This window comes from Mus pahari, chromosome 5 (genome assembly GCF_900095145.1).
Source record: "Mus pahari chromosome 5, PAHARI_EIJ_v1.1, whole genome shotgun sequence".
In the NCBI taxonomy this organism is placed as follows: Eukaryota; Metazoa; Chordata; class Mammalia; order Rodentia; family Muridae; genus Mus; species Mus pahari.
Window position 1 is genome coordinate 25678805 of NC_034594.1, and position 26115 is coordinate 25704919.

The 26115-nt window shown below is 35.7% G+C and overlaps 1 protein-coding gene across 1 annotated transcript in view; it reads right to left on the minus strand.

Annotated features, from left to right (window-relative positions):
• Col5a2 (collagen type V alpha 2 chain) overlaps nt 1–26115 on the minus strand; it is a 135767-nt gene that overhangs the window by 83031 nt on the left and 26621 nt on the right. The gene's annotated exons all lie outside the window — the stretch shown is intronic.

Here is a 26115-nt window from a genome sequence, read left to right on the forward strand (position 1 = left end):
CACAACTGGTAGTTATCATGTAGAAGAATGAGAATTGATCCATTCCTATCTCCTTATTCAAAACTCAAGTCTCAGTGGATCAAAGACCTCCACATAAAACCAGAGACACTGAAATTGATAGAGGAGAAAGTGGGGGAAAGCTTCGTAGATATGGGCACAGGGGAAAGATTCCTAAACAGATCAGCAATGCCTTGTGCTGTATTATCAAGTAGGTTCCAGGACAACCAGGGCTATACAGAGAAACCTCTCTCGGGGGAAAGAAAAAAAGAATTGACAAATGGAACCTCATAAAATTGCACTTTTTTTTCTTTTTTCTTTAAAAAAAAAAAAAACTGCAAAAGACACTATCAATAAGATAAAGAGACCACCAACAGACTGGGAAAGGATCTTTAACTATCCTAAATCTGATAGCGGACTAATGTCCAATATATACAAAGAAATCAAGAAGATAGACCACAGAAATTCAAATAACCCCACTAAAAAATGAGGTACAGAGCTAAACAGAGAATTCTCAACTGAGGAATACAGAATGGCTGAGAAGCACCTGAAAAAATGTTCAATATCCTTAATCATCAAGGAAATGCAAATCAAAACAACCCTGAGATTCCACCTCACACCAGTCAAAATGGCTAAGATCAAAAATGGAAGTGACAGCAGATGTTGGAGAAGATGTGGAGAAAGAGGGACACTCCTCCATTGTTGGTGGGACTGCAAGCTTGTAAAAACACTCTGGAAATCAGTCTGGCAGTTCTTCGAAAATTGGACATAGTACTACCAGAAGATCCAGCAATACTTCTCCTGGGCATATACCCAGAAAATGTTCCACTACGTAATAAGAACACATGTTCCTCTATGTTCATAGCAGCCTAATTATAATAGCCAGAAGCTAGAAAGAACCCTTATGTCTCTCAACAGAGGAATGGATTCAGAAAATGTGGTACATTTACACAATGGACTACTACTCAGCTATTAAAAAAAGAATTTATGAAATTCTTGGGCAAATGGATGTGTCTGGGGATTTCATCCTGCATGTGGTAACCCAATCACAAAAGAACTCACTTGATATGCACTCACTACTTAGAATACCCAAGATACAATTTGCAAAACACAAGAAAATCAAGAAGAAAGACCCACGTGTGGATACTTTATTCCTCTGTAGAATAGGGAACAAAATACCCATGGAAGGAGTTACAGAGACAATGTTTGGAGCTAAGTCGAAAGGATGGACCATCCAGAGACTACCCCACTCAGGGATCCATCCCATAATCTGTGACCAAACCCAGATACCATTGCGTATGCCAGCAAGATTTTGCTGAAAGGACCCTGATATAGCTGTCTCTTGTGAGGCTATGCCAGTGCCTGGCAAATACAGAAGTGGATACTCACAGTTATCTAGTGGATGGAACACAGGGCTCCCAATGGAGGAGCTAGAGAAAGTATCCAAGGAGCTGAAGTTGTCTACAACTCTATAGGCAGAACAACAATATGAACTAACCAGCACCCCCAGAGCTCATGCCTCTAGCTGCATATGTAGCAGAAGATGCCCTAGTCAGTCATCATTGGGAAGAGAGGCCCCTAGGTCTTGCAAACTTTATATGCCCCAGTACAGGGGAACGCCAGGGCCAAGAAGTGGGAATGGGTGGGTAGGGGAGCAGGGCAGGGGGGGGATATAAGGGACTTTCGGGATAGCATTTAAAATGTAAATTGAAAAAATCTAATAAAAAGTATGATTGGCATTTTAAAAAGATACCTAAGCGGGGGAAGAGTGGGCTTTTTTTGTGTTTGGATATGTAGTGCTGAAATCGTGGTCCCCAACTTTTTCTATTCAGAGATGGTTTAACCATGAAGGCACTAACTCTATCAATGGATTAAAGCTTTGAGTTCATACCTGAATGAGTTATTAGTGCATGGGGCTAGGCTGGATGAAGTGGCTAAGAGTTGTCATTGAAGTATATATCATGCCACTGACCACTTCCTGTCAGTTTCTCTCTCTCCCTTCTATTTGCCAGAGGTAAGCCACTTGTCTCTACAACATACCTACCCTGAAACTGTCTCACACCTTGCAAGCCCTGAACCAGGAACATCCAATGAGCACTGACTGAAATTTCAGAAATTTTTACAAAAACAACAAAGTATTTTTGTCCCAAGAACAAAAGAGTTATCTACAACATCCAAAGTATTTGAGCTGAGCTAAATTTTTATTCTAAGAACAAATTTTATTTAATATTCTTAAAGAACAATGACAAATTTTACAGATGTTATAGAAATCTGAGAAAATACAAAGAAGAAAACTCAAACACACTTTCAGAGTAGCCCACAACTGAAAGACCTTGATAAATGATGGCACAAGTAATTTCTTTAATACTGCCATTAAAAGTTTTTAATGGTAAGGAAAGGTTTTCAGTTAACTAGCAAAACTGCTGTTTTTACTTTACTTAAAATGGATAAATGAAAAGCAATCAGTCTCTTTTAAGGTATTACTTAGGTTTCTTTCCATGTATCATTTGGAAATATAAATAATTGTGACCAAGTTATGGAACTAAAATTACACAAACTTATGTGCAATGCTCATCCGTAATTTCATGTACAAGAATGACTTTCAGGTTGTTGTGGATCTGTTGTAACTGTTTGTTTTTGTTAAGGTTTCCTTTGCTGTGCAGAGACACCATGACCCCAGCAACTCTTCTAAAGAACATTAATTCAGACTGGCTTGCAATTTCAGAGGTTTAGTCCATTACCATCATGGTGGGAAGCATGGCATTGTTCAGGGAGCCCTGGTGCTGGAGGAGCCCAGAGTTCTACATCTTGATCCAAAGGCAACTAGGTGGAAACTCTTCCACACTGGGCAGAGCACTAGTAGACCTCAAAGCCAAACTATGCATTGACACACTTCCTCCAACAAGGTAAAACCTATTCCAACAAGGCCTCCTTATAGTTGACCAATGGGCCAGGGGTTGATAGGCCAAGCATATTCAAACTATCACACTGTTGCTTACACACAGAGATTCAATAAACAAATCAAAATCATAAATAGCTGCAAAAAATACTACAGAGAATGAGATAAAACTATCCTCATACAGAAAGGGATACCATTTGAAATGTAAATAAATAAAATATCCTATAAAAAAATTACTAAGCTTAAAAAAATTGTATCCAGGATCACCCATTGCTTTGGCAAGAGTTTACTTAATTATGTACATTTTTCTTTACTACAATTAAATCTTGACAACATGAATATGAGACTTTCCTAGAATGTAAAACAATAGCAGCCTTCAACCATTTTTAAAGGAGTTGAGGATGCCATTATAAGAACAGACATCAAGTAAGCTAGGAGTGGAAGAAATATAAAACTTTAATTGTGTTAGTTATCTTAAAAGGAAATGACATAACCAGCCATTCTCAGGGTCTTACTTGGTAATGGAACATAATTCAAGATTTTGATGTAGAGCATCAGGACACATGGCAGGAGGAGAGTGGACATCCAATACTGCAAGCAACCTAGGAGCCTTTAGGTGTAGTGCACAAAGTGAGGAAGTCAAGATTCCTTGAGTGGGTTCAACCTTTTCTTAAGTGTTTTGCTTGTTTACTACCTTTGACAATAGAAATGTTTTCAAATTATAAACCAGACAATTTACCCGTGTAACAAACAACAAAATAATATAATGGATGTCTATTGGTAATGCTATTCATTCAAAAATCTATCATCTATTATTATGCCAAATGCTAGAAATATAAGATAAGCAATGTAGTCTTTCCTGCATATACAGACCATATTAGGAACCTACATTTTTAAGACACCATTCTTTAAACATAAAACCAGGGCCATCTTGGATGTTAGAATGCTTAGGAAGAACCTAGGCTGAATGGCAGAGACATCAAAACACTTCAGTGATCCAAAGTGGTTCCTTCCAAAAACCCATTTCCAAGCTGTGTAATAAGTAGTGTTACTCCTGGCTCATGCTAGCAACTGGCTACAGACTCATTCTGTTTGCCAGCTGCCAGGGATACATCTAAGAAACATGGTAGTTCCCCAAAGCCTTTGATTTCTTTACCATCTTTCCTCTTTTTCCTTTTCTAAGGGTGAAACAATGGCACACTTGTTTCTGGATCAGTCTGGATCCACAGGAGGTGCCTTGGGAGAAGACTGTAGCTCACCACTCTGCAGAACTCCCCAGAAACCAGGACAGAGGTGCACAGTAAAACAGGGAGGGAAATTCTGTTGCCAATGACTACTTTGGCCACAGTAGGATACTCCATAAATGTGTTTCTCCAAGTCCAATTCCATAACCATTTTTCAAATTTAGATTCTGAATTCTGGATTATATCCCTATGACATTTTCCATTTCAAAAAAGATGTATTATTCGATGTCTATTTTGTAAAAGAGCTAAATTTCCTACATACATTCTAATTTAGAATTTAGTAAACACTGAACATTTAGAGGGGTACCAAACATTTGTACTAGGCTCTCACTTTTAGTTTATCCCTAGAAAATCCATTTATACCCATTTTCATAGATTACTTGATTTTTTTTTGTTTGTTTTTAGCCATATGCTTGACTGTATCCATGCAAGAAGATACAAGAGTTATACATACTACTCCAGAGAAGATTTTAGGTGAGGAAAAAAAGTGAAAGCTTATTAAATCATGTTTTCAAAGAACATTTTTACTAAGAATTTTTTAAATTAATTATGTTCTGTCCAGTTGCTCCTTAAATGATTTCAAGTAGTCATGTTTTTTTTGTTTTTGTTTTTGTTTTTTTTATAAAATACTAATCTATCACCTCCTCTAAGATCTGAATGTTAGAATATGTAGAAAGAGGGGCAGAAAATACATTCCAGATAGAGGATAGGGTGAAGGACTGCAAAAAACGCCATCGTTTGGATTCGGTATAACCATCCATTAATACCCAACTATAGCTATCTGTACTGGACACATACGAAACAATACTACCATCAATCAAGGAAGCAGGGGTGGGGTGAAACAGCTCACTAGTCTCCTCCTCTTTACTGCTGAACTAATGACCCTTGGTAGAGTCTGAGAAAGGAGGAATCAATATCTTTAGTTCTGTATTTATTGCTGAGACGACCAGGCTTCAATGGATAGATCCAAAAGCATGGTCACAGACAGCCTTAGTTTATCTTATTGGGTCACAAAATAAAGCAAATATATCTAACTATGAGAAGATTTAGGCAGAGATGAGAGCATGGGTAAGTGTGGTGGGGGATGAGAGTGGTCCGTATTCATGGCATACATGTTCAAAATTATCTAAGAGCAAATTTAGTTAATTTTAAAAAGTAAGGAAAATGGATTCAAGCAATTCCACATGGTGCCATGAATAAGACTGCCTGGAAGAGGAAGGGAAGTTCATGAAAGAGGCATTGAAAGGAGGAAAAATACGTGGGTAGGACCAGAAGAGGTCATTTCAATCACATAAAAGAGGTGTTGGAAATTTTTGGTTAAAAATAATAATTTTCTCAAGCCCCATGAAAACCTAGTGAGTTATAGAGTTGATGTTTGGATGTCTACACCCTTGGCATTCTTGCACTTTATTAGAAACCAGACTTCTGCTTTAGAAAGAAGACAATTTGCATGAAGAAAAATTTGAAGTCTAAAATTTTATGTGGCATTACTGAAAGCAGTAAAATGGACTATAGACTTGTATGAAGGAAAGAAGCCCAAGAGCATGCATTAACTTGAAAGAAAACAACCAAAAATAGATTAACATTTGACATTTTGAAAGGAGAGGTTGAAACGATCGGTATTTGAAACTAAGATTGGTACTGCATGAAAGGAAGTGACTCTATGCTTTCTCCTCACTTCTAAACTCTTAGTGGCCAGGGTTCCACCTCCAGACACATGGTCTATGCAGCCATCCAATCTTCCTATCCTAATATCCGGTGAAATTTCCCTCAGCTTTCCTGAGATCCTGTAGGATATTGATGAAAAAAATCAAGTCTGTGTCTTAAATAAGTCTTTAGATTTGCATGAATATGGTTAGCAAGTGACTGCATTCCAACTATTTTCTGTTTTAGATTAGTTTATCGGGCAAAGGAAATGAATTTCCCCTAGAATACTCAGCTTTTACTATGCAAAAATGATTTGTTCATAACAAACAATAATATTGCACTCTGTTTTCTTTAAACTATCCAGATAATGTTTTTGTTTTGTTGACTCAAATTAGGGGAAATATTCAATATTGAAAAGTACGACTTAAAATAAGCTATCAACTATCTACATTTTAAATTATGTAATATTTGGGTCTTTATTTCCTTGTCCTGTTTTTTATGTTTGAGTCTTAATATTTTCCAACTATGTTTTGGTGTTTTTTTAATGGCTTTGCAAAGGAATTTGAAAACAAGCATACTCCAACAACACAGGTCAAGTACAATTGTCTTCTTCCTTGTGACTGTTAAGTTAGATGCAATAGGTTTGCTGGTTTTCAGGATTGGAAAGAAAGTACAATATAGGAAAAATATGATTATGAATATTCTTTTATATTATGACAACATATCCTCTATAAAGTCTAAACATAATTATTTGAATATTAGAATAACAGGAAATGACTGGGTGAATTCTGTAAGTTCTGTTAGATAAAATAGCAATGGCTAAGAGGTCGTTCTCAGTTGTGAGATTTTTCATGATCACAAACATACTTGGTATGACCAGATTTTACTATCAAATGAGATGCAGATGTGCCACATGTAAAGGGAAAGAGAGGGTCTATCTCTAACAGTACATGTCTCTGACGCCATAGAGGTGAGCTTCGGGAGAGGAATGTATCAGTAGCGTCTGGATTGATAAACACAACAGTTGATTCAAAGGCAGCATTAAACCCACCTGCATGGACCTAGATTTTTCTGGCAGTTAGGAACGCTGAGAAATAGACAAAAATCATTCTCTGTATCCATATCAAACCGCAAGTATACCAATGCCTGTGTTCAATATTATTCTACTGCAGAGTATGAGCAACCATGCCCTGCTCTAACATTGTTTTACTTCATATCATACAGCAAAATAAGCTTTTTATACCCACGAGTTCTGGGTTTTGTGATCCTTGAACAGTATATCAAATAAAGGGTTCCATCAGAATATAGAGGAATATACAGTATGTGGTAAATATACTCTTTAAGCAATTACCTTATGCAATGAACTATATATAAACTCTAGTATTCACAATTTCCTAAAAAGTCAGAAAATTAAAGATTGATTCTTTTATAAAAACTAAATGTATTGGATTTATTTGATATTAAATTTATTGGAAGTTAATTTATTTTAACATCATTGGACTTAAGAGTTCATTAGAAATGTTATTTTAAAGAAAATAGTACAAGGTGATGATAAAATAGCCAAGGAAATGTTGTTAAGTGTGAGAAAATGTAGATTTACACAATGGTAATACTGTGTGTCATGGAAAGTCTTAATTTCAAATTAAATCAAATTCCTATTAAAATATTGTTAGTAACTTATTTTATTAAAACTCCTTCATTTAGTACCTCAAAGGTGACTCAGAGGGTAAAATGTAGTTGTACAAGCATGAACCTGAGTTCAGCTTCCTCGCATTCATATAACAGTTAGAGCAGCACACATCTATTTTCCTGGGTAATGGAAAGGATAAGGAGTAGATCCTTGGGGCTCACTAACCATTCAGTCTAACTGAGCGCATGAACTCCAGGTTCAGTGAAAGGATCCATCCCTTATGGGGAAAGAGAAGCTAAATTGGAGGTCTCCATTAGGCCCCTCCCTTTGGAGTTAGGGGGAACCCTGTGGAACACAGGAAAGAAATATTTTAGGAGTCAAGGGATATAGGACAGCAGGGAACTCCACTGAATGACTCACTGAATCAACTAAGCAGTGCTCATATGTCTATACAGAGACTCGACTGGCAAGCATGTGGCATGGTCTATATGAGGCATTCATGTTAGGATTGTTAGCTTGCTGTTTTGTGGTACTTCTAATAGTGGAAGCTTGTTTTTTCTGACTCTTTTGTCTGCTCTTGGGTTTTGTTTCCTACTGGGTTGACTTGTCTAGCCTCAATATGCCTTGTCATATCACATTTTATTTTGTCCAATTTGGTTGTTATTTCTTGGAGGCCTGCTCTTTTCTGAAGAGAAACAGAGGGGAAATGAATCTGGTGGAAAGGGGAGGTAAAGAGATCTAAACGGAGCTGGAGGAGTGGAGTATGGGAAACTGTTTCCAGGATGTACTGTATGAAAGGAGAGAAGAATCTATTTTCACTAAAAGGAAAAGGAAAAGGAAAAGGAAAAGGAAAAGGAAAAGGAAAGGGAAAAGGAAAAGGAAAAAGACCCCGACTCACCTGATAAGGTAGAGAGCAATGAAAGATGTAACCAATCAACTTCTGACTTTCATATTATATGTACAAGTGCATATGGACCCACACGCACACATTTACACAAGTAAATACATAAATAGCATACAGCATACACAGCATACACACACCTAAAACTATTCATCATTTTTAAATAAAAGATGCAAAGTTTCATCACTTCCCACATTGCAAAACAAGATTATATTTCCAGGAAATGAACTAGCCCTTGAAGGACAGCATAAAATCATGTACAAAAAAAAAATCAACAAAGGCAATCAGTGCATTGGCTCCTAAAACTTGAGAGGAACATGTTATTTACTCTTGTTTTACACACACACACACACACACACACACACACACACACACACACACATCGTATACACATAAATATATCATCTACATACATGTATGTAATAAGGCATCTAAGTGAAATAGTGAATGTCAAATCTCCTAGCTCTTGCAGCGGTAACATTCAAATAAACTATTTTCCAAACATAGAAGCTAACGATACCAATAAAACTCGCATAATTGGGGAGCAAGGGAGAGGGAAATGTGGGAAATATTCTTCATATATGAAACTGTACATTGAGCAGAGTATTTCCAGCATGGCGTAGTTGTTGTCTATGCTACTGGAAAGGCCTTGACTGAGGAAGGTTAGACTTCTCGAGAATTATCTATAGGAACACTACAAGGAATGCCCAAGCAGTTTGTGCACAGAGAATAAACGGCTCTTATTATTCAGCAAATGTTGATGACTGACTATTACATTTTTCAATTATGCTCTAGATTCTAGAGTCTGGAAAATGTATCAGTATAATTTGAAACAAATACACATGAAGAAGGTGTCCAAGTGAACAATTGTTGTACACAATGGCATGAGCCCTGGTACAATTAACAGGCTTGTCTCACACTTCAGCTCATTCATGGCACCTTGTGAGAGGATCAGATTGATATTTCTGGCAGACTTGCTGCGCCCGCTGAGAATTGAAAAGAGAGAGTGTTTATCGAGAAACCTTACCTAATTTACTAGGTTAGAAGTCAGGTAGCAGAAGAGAGACGGAGACTGAGCAGAATGGTGGACACCTTCGATCCCGACACTCAAGTGGCTGAGGCAGGAGGATCTCTGTGAGTTCAAGGCCTGCCTGGTCTAAAGGGGATTTCTAGGACCACAAGGAATATGTCATGAGCCAGAGATATCCTATGAAGGGGGTAGGGGTGGGCAGGAAGGTGGAGCACGGGGAGAAATTCGTGTGGGATGTTGAAGACAGTGATTTCTGATGTGATTTATCTGTATGTCTCTTCAAAGATAGTAGGACACTGCCAAGACAGAACAAGAGAATGAAGAATGGAAAGAGGGCAGATTTACAACTCTAACTGATCGATTTCAGCATCATTTCGACTGAATAATTAGGGAAACCTAAATTTTTCATGTTCCATTACTTTTCACTCTGTGAAAAAGTATATATTGTGCAGCCTTTGGCTAAATAAATAAATAAATAAATATGTTGGTCCTCAGCTTATTCTTAATCTTAAACCTACGCCCAGTACACCATCCCTTAAAGTTGTACTACACCTTGAACTGTTATAAAATAAAAATGGTCTGGAAAAATCCACTCATGTTCATCAAATACAAGCAATTATCATTTAGCACAAAGTCTCCCAGATCCTCCTCTCATGCAACCATTCTTGTGTAAGTAGACTTGTGTCGCTGTTGTTTTTTAAGAGGGGCCTCGAAAACAAAAAACAAAAAAACAAATCAAAAACAAAAAAATCAAAACAAAAACAAAGAGGGGCCTGTTAGAATGTGCACTAGGACAAAGAAAAGGTCACATGACAGTGTGTGGGCAGAAACTGACTCATACCCGGCTGTGTTAACAGTGTCCTGGATGAACCTTTCTTCTTCTACAAAACACTAAGGGATCAACTCAGGGCTAAATAGTATTACAAACCTGAAGCATTCCTATTTCAAGTGCATAAGCAATAACAGTGTGGTATAAGAGGACTGTTTCCCCAGCACAAGAAGAATGATTCTGGGTTAATATATGATGGCGAACAAGCTGCTGTAGGGACGAACTAGGGCTGTTAATCTCACAATACCTGAGCAACTTGCCCAGAGCAATACACCTGTGTTTAACATCATCACAGATGGAAACTTCTGAAGCTAATTACAGGGCATCTTAACAAGAGGCTTTTAAGCTATGAAGAGTCTTCTGTGATTTCTGCCAACACAACCCATATTTTGCCAGTTATAATTTTTAAAAGTAGGTGCTTGTGCATATGGGATGGGGAGGCAGATCCCTCTGTTACCTTTCAGAGTCATTTAAAGTTTCAGGTTATTTTTAAGACCATATATTTATAATCTTTTACTTCCTTAATTCAAACATTTCATTGAAAATCAGTCCCATAAAAATTATGTGTTTTGTGATTTTAAATACTGTGTATCTCTCAAATTGAAGGTTTTTAATTTCATTTTAAATTTAGCCTTGATTTTAACTTGGTGCTTCTCAAACCCAAGTCTCAATCAGAAACATACAGCGTCGTTTTAATACTAATTCCTACCTTTTGCTCTTACTGGTTCTATTTTTGCTTTGAGTCTGGAAAGTTCTGTTTATTAGACACTTTTCTCAAACTTTGGGTGCAGATGTGAGAATAGTGACAGTTGTCCTCACAGTGATGGCTTTTTCATTAAAAGGAGGAGTAAGAAGATTGCCATACCTAGGTGTGACAATCCACATCCTCACTGAGTGATTTTCCTGGCTGCTCGTTGTGACATAGAGATAAACTCTAAATGGTGTTTTCCATAGCAAAGTCTGTGGCTAATAGCTACCACATACTGAATATTCTAACACTAATCTAAACTGGGGGAAAAACAACCTTTAAAATTAAAAAGTGCCCTTAAATCACTAGGACCACTCAGTATGTCAGTCAAAAGTATTCCTGCAAAGGATCTGGTTTTTACCAGATCAGTGAGCTTCTGGTGTGAATGCAGGTTGCAAGGGTCCTCCCAGGAAGCTCATGTACTTCTCTGGTCCCCTAGTGAGTTTTATCACAGGACAGAATTCACAGATCAAAAAGAGAAATCTCAAGAAAAGCATTTCACATAGAGAATTTAATAAGGAAAAGCAACTGCTTAATAGAAAACATATGGCTGGAGTTGCCAGCACTAAAAGGCTGTTAGCTAGGCCCGGTCTGTGTTTTCAGGTTCTTATTCCATTAGGGTTGCTGGACTTTCAAACTTAGGAAATTATTTTCAAAATTTGAAATTAAAGAAGATATATTAACTGTGCGGTTTTCAAATCTTATTCTAATATCTATGGAAGGGGATGAGGGTATGGCTCAGTTGGTAGTGTTTGCATAGCAAGCATGGAGCCCTGAGTTTTATGATTACCCCATAAAGTTGTCATGGAGGTACTTGCCTATAATACCAGTACTTGGAAGGTAGAAACTTGAGGAGTAGAGGTCAAGATCATCATCTGATACAAAATAAGTTTGAGGCCAACCTAAACTAATAAAACCCTCTTACTCAAAAAAAAAATTAAAATTAAAATATTTGATGAAAGAACTTAGAACATTTGTCAAAGAACCATTATATTACCAGTAGAAACATTATCTTTAAATAAATCATTGACATATAGGAATGACTGAGAGCAGAGTGCTTCCTACATGCAATGGGATAAGAAAACTCTGCAAAGGGAAAACACAATTTTTTGTGCATGAAATTGGGCTTTAGAAAACACACAGATTATGCCTAATTTGTCTAAAAAGATGAGAATCTAGCACATCTAAAGAAATATGCATTAAGGAGGAGTTGGCAGATATCAATACTCTAGTGTTGTCTAGTAGGATTAAGGTCCTTCCAAGAGATTTCCAAGGTCCTCCTAACCAGATTTGCCTCTTAGACTTGGGAAAACAAATGGGAGGGAAAAGAGTGAGATTCTGTGTATAAATCAACGAATGTACTTAAATAACTCAAACAAAATAATTTTAATGTAATTAATAATTATTTATCCTTTAGTTAATTCAGAGATTGACAAATGTTTATTATAATATTAGTGTTTTGCCACCCACTGAAATTCATTCTTGGTTATTATATATTAACATGTCTATTTAAAAAAAAAAAAAAGAAAAAAGAAAGAAAAACTGCTAGAAGTGCAAACACATGATCAAGCAACCTCATGGTCCCCAAGAAGCCAGAGTAGCCACATTTCACTTCTATTTTAATGATATGTAATCATGGCCTAGTTTCTAGAGACATAAGTAGAAGTTTCCTACCACATCAACATTCCAGAAAAACAGTGTCATTTTGGTACAGACAACTTCATAACATCCAAGAAAGAATGAAACTATGAAACTATTCTGGGAAGGATTTGACTGTAATTATACACTTTAAAAATTGTATTAATTAGAGAAAATGAGTTTTATACCCTTAAAAGAGATGAAAAACAGATTTTTATCTTTGCCTTTCAATATTAAGTAAAAGCTGTCTTAGTTTTCTAACAGTATAACTGCACTTAATTTGAACTGCATATAATTAACATTCTTTGAAAATAATAACAAAATTGAAAAACAAAGACTAAAAGTAAAATAACCAAAGATAATAGGAATAAAAATGTATTTTATGCGAAGCTAACTCTCCAGTTAATTAATTGCCAAAACAATAAAGCAATGTGGATTGTGTCAAAGACCTTTAGAGACAACAACTTTGGAAATACCCACTTAATTAATAAAAGACAAAGAAGTTCAGGATGGGGTGTGTTTGGATATTAGGATAGAGACAACTTTGGTAGAAAGTAGACACAATGTCAGAGAGTACTGACTGCCTCTAAACATTGACACAGAGAACATTAGCTATTGCTGTAGGTTGGAATCTCATGGTTGGTGATGTGTGATGTGATTGCATGAAAATGACAAATGGCAAAACTGAATCCCCATATATGATAGTAAAAGATAAACTTTAACAGAAAGGTGGTTAAGAATCCACACAGCAAATCTTCAAGGTACCCTCCTGTGAGCTATGAACAAAAGAGAGGAAAAGGGATAGCAGAAGGAAAGACACTTCACCTACCTCCTAAGTGTCTGTGTCAAACCTCTGCTGCCTCCATAAACAATTATTTATACATCAGTGTCTTATGCATTGTATTTCAATTTTCATTTGGTCATTTCATGTCTTCAGGGAGTGATATTGTTAACATATGAATGATAATATTATTTCAACTCTTTTTGAAAAGGCTGTGTTTTAAAATTGACTTATTAACTAGAAGATTTCTAATTTTTTTTCAATTTTTTATTAGATATTTTCTTCATTTACATTTCAAATGCTATCCCAAATGTCCCCTATACCCTGTCCCTGCCCTGCTCCCCTACCCACCCACTCCCACTTCTTGGCTTTGGCGTTCCTCTGTACTGGGACATATAAAGTTTGCACAGGCCCTAGGAAAAAAAGTGTCTACTTTAATAATAATATATATATATATATATTCATATATAACATCATGACTTAAATTTTTCTTTAAATATCCTTGCATGCATACCTAGTCCCAGTATTCTGTTAATATTGTTTCTTTTGGTGGTGGACTGTAGTCGATGGAAAGATGCATAACTTTCAAAGTTAATTTAGAATGAGAATCCACCCCATTAGATAAGGCCCTAAGTCACAACCAAAGCAGAAACTCTGCAACTAATCCTTTTGTTCACCTTATCAGATTTTGTACAATAAGGAAATGACTGTCTTCCTTCTTTCTATAAATTATATGTATATGTATGTAATAGTTGTAGGCTTATATATAAAAAAACTAAAGAATATCTACAGAGAATTCCCTAAAAAAAAGTGTCTGTATCAAAAACAGAAGTTCAGAAATTGTATTTCATATAAGAACACACCCTGCCTTGGTCTGCCGTGATGAATGCATGAGTTGTTACTTTTTTTTTTTTTTTTTATGGCATGAAGGTGGGGGAATGGGGTGTGGGCTGGGCTTTCTGAACAAAGTACTAGACAGATGTACATGAACTCAGCTCCTATATCTCAGTGTACTGAGGATACGGCCAGATAGACTCTCCTCAAGCTTCCCAAAATATCAAGAAAAATAGGTTGAAATTACATACTGACAATCATAGTTTTTCTGTTGCTGTAGCAAGATACTAACCAAAAGCATCTTGGGGGTGAAAGGGTTTATTTCATCTTAAGATTCTCAGTGACAGTCCATCATCCAAGGAAGCCAAAGCAGCCATTCAAGGCAGGGGCCTAGCAACATGAACTGAGCCAAAGACTGTAGGTACAGCTGCCTACTGGCTTGCTTTCTTATAAAACCCTGAACCTCCACTCACAGTGAGTCCCACTTCAAACAGTAATCAAGAAAATGAGCCACATGCAGACATGCCCAGTGGGCCAGTCTGATGAAGGTCATTCCTCACATGAGGTTCTTGCTTCCAAATTGACTTGAGTTTATGTGAAGTTGAGAAAAACTAATCAGCACACTGACCAAGTTTGTCTGAATTCATAAAGTGACTATTTTTAACATTTTATTCATTCCATTTATAAATGTATTAATGATCATTCCACACCCAGAATCTCTTCCTCTCTCTAACCTGGCAGTTTTGTAGCAGCAATAATAATTTATAACTGAAGTTTCTGAATTTTCCTCTATGGCAATTGACAATGTAAACATATCATTTTGACAATTTCCTAGATACTATTGTAGTCTGTAATTTTAATTGTTTTTCAATAAGTAAACTTACATTCATAGAATGAATTTTTTAAATCATACATAGAACACCTTTCTGAAATCTGAAAGTTACAAAACACAAGTCAAAGGCAGGTTCCAGGAAAATGAAGTGAATTCTATCATAAAAATATTTCGAAGTATATCTCTTAAGTTTGGATAAAAGAATGGAGATGAGAGAATCAGGGATAGTCTGTTTGGAGCTTTACAAAGGAAATATCTTCTAGTTCCAGTCTTACCTTTTTATCTCTATCTCTTGTGTGAAGCTATAGATTCATGCATTCAAAGAAGCATTAGTAGCAAAGTTTCAGTATCTATAGTCCAGGACCACAGGATTGGGTTAGCAGGGAGGGGAGGGGATAAAATATAATGATTATATATTGCATAAAATAAGTCTTCAATTCAAGTTAGAGAATTTCCCTGTCTTTTCTATTTCCATTTTTCCTTTCAACTTACAATTGTGGGTACACTTAAGTAAGATAAGAAAGAAGGATTGATTTAAATTCCAATTTAAAAATCCAATAATTTTAATTCAGACTAAACAACTAAATAAAACCTACCATAAATAGCTAAGTACTATTATCTCAACCCCTTATGAAACTACTTCCCAAACCTAGATATTTGAGCAATTTTTAATTTATAATATAAATGGTTTATGGTAAATAATTGCTATACATGCAATTGGATTTTTGTAATAGTATCTCAAGGGCTTTGGATATTTTATGAAATAGCCAGTGCCTCCCCAGTAAAAGAAATACTACTTCCATTCACAAAAGAGGCAGTCTAATGACTTCTGATAAGCCTTGCTCCTTGATGTCTTAAATACTGCTTATGAACAGTTAATCTTGGTCTTCCTATTGTTTGTTCTTTGCAAATACTAAGGCCACATCCAAAAGCTTGGGAAATCTTCAGGTTAATGGAAAATAACTCATAACTGAGCACTCAATATTGGTCCCTTCTTTAATTCTATAAATGATATTAAAATAAAAATAATTAAATTTAAGTGTCTTTGTTTAAAATGGCAGTGATCATAACTGTAGGAGTAAAACCAAAAATTAGAAGCTAACACTTCTTGAGAACTTGAAATATGCTAAACATAGTTGTATTTCACATTATAGATATAGTTAACCCTCAAACACAGACCCATTCATCTGATGACTTACTGACAGTAGCTGAAAGCAATTACCTCACCAAATATATGGAAGGCCCCATATGTAAATCAGGTGTTATTGTTGAGAGCTTTTTTACAAGTACTGAAAATTAACAGAGAAATGCATGAATAGACATTCATTCCATGGACGGGTTGTGGTCAGGCACACATTAGGATAAATGTCACTAGATTGGAACCTACCCAGGTAGAATCCTGATTAAGTTCCAGTTCCTCAGCACTTAAAGTACAGGAAATTCCTCGTTAACTCAATCAGTATTCATGATTGAATTTTAAAAACTAACCTACACTATGTCTATTCTTAGGAAATGGAATTGTAAAGGGGAGAACAGAGTAGTCAAAACTTATGCAGTTGAGAAGTTTTCAGAGAATTAACCAAAATTGTCTCATGAAAGCATTATAGCTGTGTATGTTAAAGAGGTCTAATTAAGAGGTATGAGTACATTGAATACTTTATTTTATACCTGTGTATAATATGTATAGACATTGTCTTTTATAGCAATACTCATACATTGACAGCTATAATTTTTGTTCTTTTATAAATATTATATGTACATAAAACTATATATTAGCAAACATGGTGAAATTTCATGTTTGTGCATTTATATATACAGGGAGATACATGCAAGTACTCTCAAATATACTAGCAAATCCTCCACCAATGTGGAGATAGGAGAGAAGAAAGCCAAGTGTGCAGACTTGACATACATATTTTAATGTTGTATTAACTACATTTTTTTACTTTATGCTACACTTATTTTAACTCTTTAAATTCCCCCAATTCCAATAATTAGAATTCTGTTTTATTCTTTCATTATATTGCAAATTCATCGTCTTGTAACATAAGTTTAATTTAGTTCAGTCAGCAACACTCAGAGAACTGCCAGCTTGCTTCACTACCAGCTGCTCACAATCTGGATTTTATTTGCATTTTTACAATTGATGGCTCAGATTTTTATTGTTTCATACTATTTGATAAAGCAGAGGTCAGATGTTAAATAAAATAACTCACATCTTTAGGATATCAGAAATATTTATTTTGTAAATAATACCTTTTCCTTAATTTGTATTGTTTTTCAATAAAGCGAAACTAGCCCATCCTTGTTTTGGTGTCTTTATTGGTTTGTTTTGCAGTGTTGAGTACTGACCCTAGGGCCCAAGACATGCACCATGAGCACCCTGCCAGCTTCTATCCTTAGCCTTAGGACTAATCAAGCTGACAACTATAGACTAATCCTCAAACCTGAGCCATTAAATGTAGTGAAAGTATGTGAGTTATAAACTCACATCTATCACCGGCCTTTTACAGAACGCAGTATAGTTAAACGTATGAAAAAACATATCAAAGAAAATAAAATTCTATTTTTATATAAGAAATATCTTCTAGCATTTTAAAATATAGATCATATAATAACATATTTATCTAACCACATCAAAATCAAAATTTTTAAGATTTATTTTTAATTCTCTGTAGGTGGGCATGCCCGTATATAGACAGATATGTGTACATGACGGCAGATGCTCTTTGAGGCCAGAGGAGTTGGAGCCTCTGGAGCTTGTGTTACACATGGTTGTGAGCTACGTGACAAGATTCTGAAAACTGAAATCAGATCCTTTGCAAGAACAGCAACCTCTAAACCATCTCTTCATCTCTCCAAATCTAACTTTTATATTGGCTTATATTACTTAGGGTATTTTGAAACAGGGCTAGGAAGACAGATTTATGATTATCATTGACAATCAGGACTTGCACAGACGTCAAATTTTACTGAGCTACATTTATTTTGTACTGGATTTTCAAGTAGTATTTTGATAGAGTTCACGCTTTTATTTTACTTAGAGATAATATTCATTAGACAAATGAAATTACTTTTCTCGTTTTCTAAATCTGTTAGTCATGGACCCAAGAGACAATTTTCTGTCTTCTGTATTGGAAAAAAAGCAGCAGAACACATGCATCTGGGGCCTGAGTTGGCTCCCAGTGCACAGGGGAGCATGAGTTGAGCGTGGGCATGGGGTAGTCAGTCTGGAAAAATAGTGCTTTTGTGGTCCTCACTAAAGTTGGCACCACTGATCCATGCAAGACAATGGGCAAATAGAGAATACAAGTCGAAGGTTTCCCAACCCTGACATTTCCGGGAGTATCGAAAAGTGAGTATTGCATTTGACCTCAGTGATGCAATTCAAATTGTTTACAAAGTTTTCTTTAAATCAAACAAAATACATAGGCAGCCACATTCAGCCCATGACTAGGTAGAAACATCTGATTTGTGGTACACTTTCGAAATATTCTTTCTTATTAGGTATGTTTTATTTATTCTCTCATCTTGACCACATTTTTCTGTTCCTCCTCTCACCAGCCCTCCTCCCATCTCCCTGTCCCCACAATCCACTCCTCCTGCTCAAAATATACTTTCTAACATCCTGCCTAATTTTCCTGTCTGTTAGCATGTTCTGGCTTGCTTCCTCTGGTGATTTCATAGGAAATGCAGAAGTTTAGGTCATCTTACTGTGTCTACTCCCAACATTGTTAGAACTGTATAGTTCACTAAAATAGTTATCTGTCTATGAATACATATGTATAGGCGTTTGAAAATATATTTATGAACACACACACATATATAGCTCTGAGCTCTGGCAGCTAAGCAGGTGTGAAAGCAAGCACAGTTTATGTTTTTAATATCATCCCACAACAAGATGTAGAGCCAGTTTGAAGAAGTGCAAGATCTTAGAACTAGGCTGAGATATACATAAAATGGTTCATATTGAAAGAAGGGAAAATTTGAAAGGGGGTGCATATAATGAAGTTATACCAGAATTTGAAAGGGAGTTCATATGATGGGGTTACATCAGAATTTAAAAGGGAGTAGGTATGATTGGGTGGGACACAGAAGCCAACATTTCTAGAAATAAATATCTGAGAATCCATAATGAAAAATAAATAAACAACTCTACACAGAATTTCAGATAATTTGTGTGATACTCCAACTTCAAAAGGATAGAGAGAGAATAACTCCACTCTTTTAAGTATGACTATTCACATTGAGTTCTTTCTAAGAATGGACTTAAGTGGAAGATGAAAAAAAGATAAGCAATAACCACCACATGAGTTAGGTGGTCAAGTTTACTATCGTTTCTATCAGTTTCACTGCCAGTCAATTATTATACTTGACCGGGACAAGCTTCCTCACAAATACTGAACACCAGTCAATTAATGAAACAGAAAAAAAGTCACATCCCAAATGAGAGTCATTCTACAAAATACCTCATTAAATCTCCTCAATGTTTTTCAAAGTCATGAAAACAAAGAGTGGTTGGCAAATGGTCCCAACCGAAGGGAGCCTAGAGAAATGCATTCATCAAGTGCAATGTGGTATTGCATGGGATACTGAGACAAGCAAATGTCATGAGATAAAAGCCAAAGAAATGTAAATAAAACTTATTTATTTACAATGGACTATCAACATCAGTTCATTATGTCTCAATACAATCTCTATAAGAGGGAAAATTGGGCCTGGAAACTTTTACTGAAGGCCAAACCAAACCTTTGTGCAAGAATATGTCAGCCTAAAGACTTCATGTTAAGGTATCTAATTTAGGGTATATTTTCAAGAAATGTTTTTTTTTTTTTTAAGGAATAGCTATTAGGGTGGTATATTTAAAGTTTAATTGGCTAACATTCAAAATTGTCCAAGTATTTAAAAATACAGAAATAAACATAAATTTCAAAGTTTCAAAAGTATTACTAAAATAATATCACTTTAACATTCATGAAAACACCACAAGAATCCATATATAATAGAAAAATTATTCTGGTGATTAAAGATACAATAGTTATGGCAAAGATGCCAAGGGTGAGCTGATTTCTATAATTCTTACTCCAGCACCCTCTCCTGGTGGGTGTATTCCCTTGAGTTCTTTATTCCATCCTAGATCAGGGAAGTGCTCTACATAGTAATACACTGGAAGGTTGAAGCTACATTTAACACAATGATCAAACACATTGAACTAAATTAACCATAAGGATCCTGAAAATTTATGTAGATGTGTATTCAGGTATACACACAGTGCAGAAGAGAATGGGATTTTTAAATTAGTCAAAGTGTGTCACACTATAGTGAGAAAGTTAAGTTTTATTACTTTGCTTATGTTTTTGCCTCCCTGCCCCCCTTTTGTCTTCGTGTATAAGAGAACCCTGTTCAGGCATCAGAAGACACAACTCTGGATTTTCATTATAATTAGAACTCCACCATCAGCGAGGCCTGAACTAAGTCATGTGTCTAAGGACCAGTCCTTCCAATGAAAATAGTCAGTTTATCCATTACATTAAAGGTAATGAAAGAAACTGCATGGAAAAAGGTTTTCAACTACTAAGTACTACACATGTACTCCTTGTTGGTTGATGCATATTCATGTTCTATTGGAGGGTGGTACATTGAATTTGGAAGGAAGACACAGGAAGATTTTTGAATTGGTGACCAGCCTAGGTTAGACAGTTCCCATCTCAAAAACAAACCAATCTACTTTAAATGCACCAAAACTACACCTTGATGTTTAGGATTTTAAAGTATTCTAGTGACAATCAGTATTACCTTATTTAAAGTAAATTATTAAATTAGCTCTATGCTTTTTTTTTTTTTTCTCAAGACAGGGTTTTTCTGTATAGCCCGGGCTGTCCTGGAACTCACTTTGTAGACCAGGCTGGCCTCAAACTCACTCCCAAGTGCTGGGATTGAAGGCATGGGCCACCACAACTCGGCTTCTATGAATTCATTTAGGACACATTTACTTTGAGCTTTTTGGGAAAGTAAAGACTGTAACAGGCACAGTGGGGAGATGGATAACATGAACCATGATTCCAAACAGCTTGGTGTGAAGTCACTGTTGGAAATGTCTGAGCAACATGTGAAGAAATGTAATGGTGTACATCAGACGTTCTCGGTCCAGTGTTAATAATACTAGGGTCTTGTTACATATGTGCACTTTCCATGACTTGTCTGATGCACACTTGAAACAGAAATTAGTTTTCTATTTTACAGATAAGGAGATTAGAGATCTTGAAGTAACATATTTTTACCAACTCAATAAATAGTCCATTTCTCAAAGCGTTTTTTATGTGACCCTAAACAGTCCATTCATCTGAGACTATAGCCAGACTGCTAGTAATACAAAGTAGAAGAAAAGCTTGATTGGAATGATTCATTAGTGTTTATGGATCTCTCACTCACTAAAATATGTACTCAAAAGGATCACTTCAAAGAAGAGATAAAATTCTATGTTACTAGTCTTGTTTAAAACAATTTTAAACAAAATTTTCATTAAAATAGTAAAGTACTTTCTGTTTAAAAATGTACTTCTCACATGAGATGAATCCAAACATGTATAATCCTCCCATGAAATTCTAGTCATCTTATTTTTATGATAAATGCTTAACATTTATGACAAACTCACACTGTGAAAATTAGTTCTCCCATGTATCGCACTATTTTACTTTAACTACAATTTTGTAGGCACCCATATATGTATATATGTGTGTGTATAGTGCCATTATTTTTGTATTTTTAATTTTTTACTGAAGATATGCTTTTTATTTTATTTTTCAAGACAGATTTATTCTGTGTAGTCCTGACTGTCCTGGCTCTCCTTCTGTAGATTAAATTGGCCTAGAACTCAGAAATCTGCCTAACTCTGCCTCCTGACTGCTAGGATTAAGTGTATGCACCATACATGGTTCATTAAGATATACTTTAAGTTGACTTCCATTTGATACATAATTGGAAATAATCTCAAATTTGATCATTTATTTTCTATCATATGTACAAATATAATGTAGAAACATAAAGTAATACTTGCTCTTTAAACTTACCTCAGAGTCTGACTATAGTACCCCCAGCTGACCATGAGATTTTGGGATGTGAGTAATTCTGAAGTTAGCTGTGCCATAAAAACATAGTTTGTAAATTGAGTTCATCAAATTATTGTATTAAAATAACACTTAAAATCTATATTAAGAAGATGCTGCTAATGTCTTAATAGTCCTGGCTTTATTTATAAGAATGTACTGCATATAAGCTTAATAACTCAGTATACTCATTAGTGTCTTAAGAAATGGTAATCTTAAAATGATAAGTATTATTTTTAAAAGATCCATGAAATGTAATAGCTATCATTACTTATTCCAATTCTTTAATTTCCTAAGCACTCTTGCCCAGATTGGAAGCATACATAAAGTCAACCATATCTTGCGTGTGTTTTGCCACTGACATACAAATATTATTTTACTATAACTATCCTGCAATCTATCTTAAATGTAGCCATTAAAATTGTCTTCTTAAATGGCATGTCACTCATTTTGCCTTCTCCAAGCCTCAGTAATTGTTCTGAAACACAATTACTGTCTGTCTTAATAACAAATGAATTCTCACCTTGAGATCTGTGTCAATTCCTTTTCTCTGGATATTCACACCTTATAATAGCAGATAAGCTCTATCTGCTATTCTCCTGCCTTCATTATTCCCTACTCTTTAGACTATCCATTTTTATTAAGATTATTTTCTTATGTCAATTTAAAAACATATATCCACATCATAAAGAACTACTCACGTCTTTCTCCCAGTGTGACACATAAAACCCTCAGATGTCTGGCCTTTAGCTTCATAATGCACAGGGTATGTGATATGTGGAAGTTTGTAAACTCACATAGGTTCACAAGGGCTACTGAGAGCTGACAACTGCTCCAAAGTTTCTTTCCCATCTTGTACTATGAGGCCTAGCTGGAAGCTGTACCCACTGGTGAATGCAGTTCTGGTTTGCTTATTGTTGTGTGGATTTTTTTTTTTTGGTGTTTCTGTCTGCCCAGTTGTCTAGAATAAGAGAAAATGACATTACTTCCAAAATTTCTGACTGCAGATTTTTTAAAAGCTTAAAAACACCCATGTTCTCTATTATAATTAAGCTTCTTAAATGGCATTGATTTAGTATCAATTCAGCAGGTAGGCTCTGATTGCCCATTGTGTCCCTTGTATTGGGACAACACAACAACAACAACAACAACAACAACAAAAGAATCCTGATATCAAGCAAAAATCACAGTCTGATTAGAGAGGCAAACACAAAGACAAGGCATTTGGGCCAATGTAAGTGTTGATGTGGTGTAAATCTAGTGATCTAGGTAATGAACAAGAGAATAAGAGAAAATGACATTACTTCCAAAATTTCTGACTGCAGATTTTTTAAAAGCTTAAAAACACCCATGTTCTCTATTATAATTAAGCTTCTTAAATGGCATTGATTTAGTATCAATTCAGCAGGTAGGCTCTGATTGCCCATTGTGTCCCTTGTATTGGGACAACACAACAACAACAACAACAACAACAACAACAACAAAAGAATCCTGATATCAAGCAAAAATCACAGTCTGATTAGAGAGGCAAACACAAAGACAAGGCATTTGGGCCAATGTAAGTGTTGATGTGGTGTAAATCCAGTGATCTAGGTAATGAACAAGATCCAGAAGCCCCTTCACAGAAGATCAGCATTTAAACCTAATTTGGAAAAAGGAGTGAGATATAACCAGGCTACAGCAAAGAAGGACAACATTACAGCAAGAAGAGAATTTTCTGCAGAAGATATTGATAGGTGTGATGTGTCTATTCTTGAAGTAAACGAAGAGCTCAAGGATGAAATTCCTAAACAACTTGATGAAATTGTGACGATTAATTTGCTAAGCATTACTGGGGTAGAATTTTGACTCTAATCTGTTTTTCAGCTCTTGAAGGAGGAAAAAAAAATCAATGCTTGTTTGAATCATCTGCAAAGCAGATGGTTGTAGAACAGGGCGTGGGCACTCAAAGGCATTCTTCCCATGCAGAACCCCACTGCTGTGACACAAACATTGGCCTCTAAAAAGAGTGTATGAAAGCTCTTGAGAGTTTTCTTAGCAATTCAAAAATCAAACACACAGATAAAAGGGAAAAATAAACTCCCCCTACTAAGAACCTTGGTTTTAAACAAATGGGTGGTAAAGTGATAAGTTTTACCTAGTCAGGAAAGCAAATGTATTTTTAAAGGAAAAGGAAGACAAATAAGACTTTTTGTACTGAAAAACTAGACTTTTTGTTCGTTTGTTTGTTTGAGACAGGGATTTTCTGTGTAGCCCTGTCTGTCCTGGAACTCACTCTGTAGACCAGGCTGGCCTCAAACTCAGAAATCCGCCTGCCTCTGCCTCCCAAGTGCTGGGATTAAAGGCGTGCACCACCACGCCCGGCTGGAAAACTAGACTTCTTAACATTAGTAACATTTACCTTCATAAAGAAATAGTAGCTGCAATATGTTCTTTGTAGTCATATTGTAAAGACAAATAAAAATGTATGTGCATGTGTAATCTACATACATACATGTTCTATATATATGTGCTACATGATACTTTGGAGTTATAACATGAGATTCAAGATTCACTAAGTAGTCCGTGTAGTAACGTATCCGGAGCCTCAAGCAGAGTATGAGCACTAAGTGGCATGGCAAATGCAGATGAAGCATTCTCTATTTGGTTCTGAGTAGGAACAGATGCCTCACATCCTTTAGAGAGGAAATTGCATTCTACAGAAGAGGACCTCAATCCTGCCAAATTAATAAGATAAGGGATTTTATCAGCTCCTGTGGTACATTAGCATGCAATTCTCTATTATTACAATAACCCAAGCTGAACTGGCACTTCTGTGAGTTTGGAACCTCATAGAAACGTGGATTTCCCTGTTCTACAACCAGAATCACCTTCCAAGATCCCAAGCTATTTTCTCAGTCCCTACATGTATGGAGAGGTGAAAGTGCTGAGTGCTTCCATGCTTATATACAAACTTAATAATTTGGCTCTGGATAAATGAAATGAGATAGGGTGTGAGAATATTTGCATTCGTACAAACATCTGACAACTATCAATCAATGCAAATCAACTCAAGAAGTAAGTAAAATAAGTAAGAAATTACTTAGATTAAGAATTAATACAAATTTATCCCTTACACACCTTTCTTCTCTGTTTTTTACATGTTTTCAAAGCAGTGTTAAATATAGAAATATAAGTAGAGTTCAGTGTAGTAGTGAAACTAAAATGACAATATATTCATTCATATAACCCCCAAATATTTGTTAAATATCCAGCACAGTTGAACAGCCAATATGTAGATGTTATGTTTAACTCCACACACACACAAAATGAAAGCATTCAAGCTCATGTAAATTGAGAAAGAGAACTTACAAATAACAAATTAAAATAATTCATGATTATGTGTCAGAATAGAAGCAACTATGAAAAATATCTGGAGTTTCAAATCAAATAATTGACAACTACATATTATTTTGATCACACACTGAATCAGAGATCTCATGAGTTCAAGCAGCTTAAAAACTTATCTCTTACTTATTTCTTATAAAAAATATGTATCTGTTGTGTTGCACAGAAAGTTTAACAATTAGTAGTCGTAACAGTAGTAAGTAGTGAGCAGAAGAATTTCTTCAGTAGGATTTCTACTATGTAAATTTGCTATTTTAATGGAAAGTATACATTTTGCACAGATCCTTAGACCATAAAGGAAAACTAATACATGAAGATGAGAGGAGGCTCTGGATGTGACTGAGATGAGAAAAAGTCCTTTTTACAAGACAGATGCAAAAATAAATAAATAAAACTAATTTCAGATAAAATCTTTGTAAGAAAAGCTGACTATGAAGAGAAATAAGAATGAAACAGGAAGCTTACAAATGAAGGGGAAAGAAAGGGGCCCAGCGTGTGACTGGTCAGAAACAAGGAGAAATTAGGCAGACCAGAAAACTATTTGTGAAACTATGTTACAACACATTTCAAAGTCAGCAAGGAGATCCTTAAAAATGTCAGAGGAAAGGGATC